The sequence below is a fragment of the Amblyomma americanum genome, chromosome 8, assembly GCF_052857255.1.
Source record: "Amblyomma americanum isolate KBUSLIRL-KWMA chromosome 8, ASM5285725v1, whole genome shotgun sequence".
In the NCBI taxonomy this organism is placed as follows: domain Eukaryota; kingdom Metazoa; phylum Arthropoda; class Arachnida; order Ixodida; family Ixodidae; genus Amblyomma; species Amblyomma americanum.
In genome coordinates, this window is record NC_135504.1 from 117,420,332 (window position 1) to 117,425,172 (window position 4,841).

A 4,841-nucleotide genomic window follows, 5' to 3' on the forward strand; every position below is an offset into this window, starting at 1 on the left:
TTATTGCTTAAGAAATGAAGTTTGCTCACCTTCTATTTTGCCAATGGTGTCGTCAAAAATGGTTCTATATTTGTCTGGAAGTGCTTTCAATCCCGTGCCGTAGCTGTCTTGGTTTTGCTTCAATTGCGAATCGTTGCATAGCTTGTGCAAACAGCATATTTTGTTCCAGTCAAATTGCGCAAAGATTCAAGCCACTCGCGTCCAAGAAGAGCTCGTCCAGTGTAGTCTACGGCGTACAACGGAAGGTCATCGACTTGATCCTTGTACCTTACGGCTGCTTTGAAGACGCCGCAGGGCTGGACAACTTCTCTTCAGTATTATTTCAGTCGTAGTTTCGTCGGGTGTTATTTCAAACGCAGTCTAAGTGTCTTGAACTGTTGCCTCGTAGCGCCTGTCTCTAACTCCATACGCAAGGGTACACCTTGAACTTCGACGTCGACGGTAATGGGATGCCGGATATTTGGAGACAGCATCTGGATGTTTCGCGTGTCGTCACTTTAAAGAGTGCGTATCCACTTCCTCGAACTCGTTGGCTTCTGCTTGGGACCACGGCCGGCACGTTGAACATGGCTTTTCTTGCCGCAGTTCGTGCACTTATATGCGATATGCGGACAGGCGCGGGAAAAATTATTGTCAGAGCCGCAGCGATAACACTCGAACGAGTTTCTTTTGGATGAGCCTTCAGCGCTCATTTTGTGAAAGTCGGCGACAACTTCTCTAGTGTGCGCTTCCTGAACATTTTTCTTAGCTTCTTTCAAAGCAAGTGCGCGCTCAATGGCTTTTTGGAATGTCAGCGTTTTGTCTTCTGCAAATAAGTATCGCTGAATGTCGGTGCGAAATAAACCGCCCACAAACCAGTCACAAAGCGATTCGTCCAAAAAGTTGCCGAATTCGCAGGTCTGAGCGAGTTTTTTGAGCTCGGCTACGTACTGTGCGATACCTTCATGATGCAGCTAACAACTTCTGTGAAATATTGCTCGCTCTCCGATCACAGACACTCTCGGGGTGAAGTGATTGCGAAGCAATTTAGTTCGTTCCTTGGTCGTCTTTTCCGAAGGCTTATTTGGTCCACTCAAATATTTCAAGAGGCTGTACGGCTTCGGCCCAATGTGAAATTTTGCTCGCTCTCCGATCACAGACACTCTCGCCGTGAGGTGATTGCGAAGCAATTTAGTTAGCTTCTTGACCGTCTTTTCCGAAGGCTTATTTGGTGCACTCAAAGATTTCAAGAGGCTGTACGACTTCGGCCCAATGGGGAACGGGCGCTGCCAAGGTTGCACTGCAATTGTTCTATTCGATGACTCAAAAATGCTTTTGTGAGCCGCTTGGGCCGCTGCAAACGCGTGAACACATTCTGCGCGATTAGATATCCGCGTTTGGCTGACAGCGTTCATTTCCTAGCTTCTCTCGGCGTAGCCCAGATAGCTGACGCACGGCACGTGCGCCTTCGACAGAGCGCAGAGGCTCACGCCAATAAGCGCCTGAATGTGGCGCGGAAAAGTACTAAGAGTACTACCCAAAATTGCTTGCTCTTCTCGCTAGGCAGTGTGTTATGGCGCTGCAATCGGCACCGCAAACTTCAACGCAAGTTCCCCATGACGCTCAGCAAAGCATGCGCCTTGACCTCTTCCTGAACTTTGTTCACCGCGAAAAAGAAAATTAGGCGTTCTTCGTAAGATAGCCAATCACTTACAGTTTCGTCGAAGGCTTCTGCTTGACCACTCTGACTAAAGGATCCCATCTCGGACGCCCTGTCGTCGTAGTTGCGGTTGAATCCAGCATGGCTCTTCAGACTGCTGCCTCGGTACTTCGTTTTCCCAGTTTCAGCGATTCTTGCCTGCGTCTTGCCTTGCTTCCGCCATCCCCGTCGCCAGTTGTGGTGTTCGCGGGTCTCGGCAAAGAAGAAGCAATAAGAAGATTGCGTAATACTTTATTGGGCGACAGCTCGGATGCTTTTTTGGCTGCGCTCATGCAGGTGCTCGCTTTTTGTAGAACCACTGCTGACGTCACTTGGCGCGTCACTTATCACGCCGGCAACACTGCGGCGGAACGCATAAATCCGTGTGCCTTGAAGTGCAATTAGAAGGTAGTAATAGAGTTCCTAGCGAGCTTCAAATAATTCCGTTATGGTTCATTGAACTACAGTCTGGTGTTTACCCAAAACTCCGATGTGCGCGAGTATTGGCTCCTGAAGCAACATGCATCATACATATTGTTGTTTTTGGTTTATGGTTTATGGGAGTTTAACGTCCCAAAGCGACTCAGGCTATGAAGGACGGCGTAGTGATGGACTCCAGAAATTTCGACCACCTGGGGTTCTTTAACGTGCACTGACATCGTACAGCACACGGGCCTCTAGAATTTTTTCGCCTCCATCGAAATTCGACCGCCGCGGCCGGGATCGAACCCGCGTCTTTCGGGCCAGCAGCCGAGTGCCATTACCACTCAGCCACCGCGGCGGCCCTATTGTTGTTTTTACTAGCAATTGTTCTACCACAAGTAAACCACTAGAGTCCTTGTCAAAAGTGATTGCATGTGCGCAATGCTGACTGGTAAAAGTAAGGGTGTGGAGTAAACGTTTCTGGTTCCCTCCACTGACTGGAGAAATAAGATGGTGCGATTTAATTCGAAGTATGCCATATTTTATAATCTCGAAGCAAGCCAGCACGATGCGTTCAATGTGACGGATCGGGCATTCTTTGGCTGTACTTTATATCGGAGTGAAGTAATGAAGACTTGGAAGCAGCCGTAGCGAAACTGCGGGCGCTTTTTCTCCAACAGCCTGCCGACATCCGCGCCTAGCTTCCCTGCATTCTTTTGGAATGTTTGTCCTTCCATCCAACCCCGCTGTTTCAGATCCACCTCTTTTATGTCGTATACTTCGAGAAGCAGCTGCAAGCCAAGTAACCGAGTTTGTTTCAGCTTCCCCATGGGCGGCAATATCACCACCGTCAGACAACAGGCGCGCGGCGTACGTTGCCTTAGCTCCCAAAGCACCGAACAATACTCGCACAAACGGCTCGTAACGGGCAAAACTACCTCTAGCAATGTAGTGGCTAGAAGACACGGAAGCGAAAGCGATGGGGAAAGGCGTGAAAATCCTTCCGTGCTTTCTCTTCTAGGTTTGTTCTGACTTGCCCGCACGAAAAAGGTACGACAGCAGAAGAGTGTGTCGCGGGAAGACAGAAGTAAAGCCACATGCAACAAAATATAGAATGAAAAAATAGGAAGAATCGACCTCCGAGAAGTCGATGGTGCCTGCTGGAGCTCCGTAATATTGTCTCGTAATCGATGTGCGCAGTTCCCTTGCGAGCTTGCAAGACGACTTTTGTGCGGTTCCCGGATCCTTAGCGCATTCGCCACTACAACTGTGGGGACGCTTACCTGATTTTATCTTGCGTTTACGAAGGTGTGCTTTTTTTACAGTACACTACATAGTAAGCGACCGGGTGAAAAGGATGTGCCCTTTGCATTCCGGTCACATATTGTTGTTCGTTCTCATTTGTTTAGGCATTGGGGTGATCTCGTCTTGGCAGACGAGCGGTAAAACAAAAGAAGTGCGCGGTTTCATTGCACAGAGTGGGGTGTTCGTGATATCTTTATCTGCATAAAGCCATTATTGCAGGTGAAGACGCATGGTTATCTTCTTTCAAGGAAAACGGGAAAAAAAAGCATATCGGCTGCAGCAAACCAGGAAATGAAGCACTGAGTTAGACATTCAAGGTATTAATATTTACATTGAGAGGCAGCGTTTCGTTCCTCAGTGAAGAACAATTAAACGCCGAACATTTACCGATAAGCAAGCAGCTGCGCGAGGACTTGAACGCTGTAACTGGCAGCATGCCTATTCCCCCCCCCCCCCCCCCCCCTGTCCCCCATCGCCTGTCTCTCATGATCCAAGCACTGGAGATAGGCGAGAGAGGGAAGGAAGCGGAAAGGCACACTGCCAGTTACAATGTTGAAATAAACGCGCAGCTGCTTGCTTAATGGAAAAAATTGGGCATTTAATTGTGGTTCACTGAGAAATGGAACGCATGCAAACTCAGTTTGATTCTCTTGAATCTCCAACGTTGTTTTTAACTTCTTGGCTCATCTCACTCTTGTTCTAGAATTTCAATGCCTAAATTGCATGTAATCAATGCTTTAGATTCGACTTCAGATCGGTAAACGCAATGTATGTTCATTCCTGTATCATCACGTAGTACATTTCGAGCATGTATTTCGTCTTACTACACTATTCTGCATGACAGTAACCTGAGAGACCGGTATACACTTTCTGACTGTAAAAAAATTGCACAAGCACATGTCTGAAAAATACAATTTTGCGCTTCCTAATTCACAGAAAATATGAAAGTAACATTGAGATGACCCAACCCAGTGCTCGATTGTGGCTGTAAACTGGTGACAAGTGTGCACAGAGCAACTTCTTCCTGGAATTTCTAAATGATCAGCAGTATGGCATTGAAGACAAAAGTCATCAGAACACATCTCGGAAGCCCGCTGCTTCTCGGTTCTCTGAATCGAAAGCAACAGGCAGAACTTCAAGTTTTGAATAAAAAAGTTTTAGTCCGCTTTAATTTAGCACAATTGACGCTACTGCATATCGTCTGGGATGTGTTTGTATCGTACCTAAGAGTGATGAAGGTCATTTCACTGCCAAATTATAATCTGCTGTGCGCTGAACATAATGCTTGCTCTCACACGGGAACCACGAGATGCCGACAGAACGGCCTCATACAAGCACACACTCCTTATAAGAAAAGGAGAGAAGCCTCCTGTGAGAGAGAAGAATTAATTTATTAGAATTATTTAGTAGCATATATTTAATCGAGACAATAAAA

The 4,841-nt window shown here is 47.1% G+C and overlaps 1 pseudogene; it reads right to left on the minus strand.

Annotated features, from left to right (window-relative positions):
- LOC144102698 (uncharacterized) lies at positions 1-692 on the minus strand (annotated as a pseudogene).
- Between the last annotated feature and the right edge of the window lie 4,149 nt (positions 693-4,841).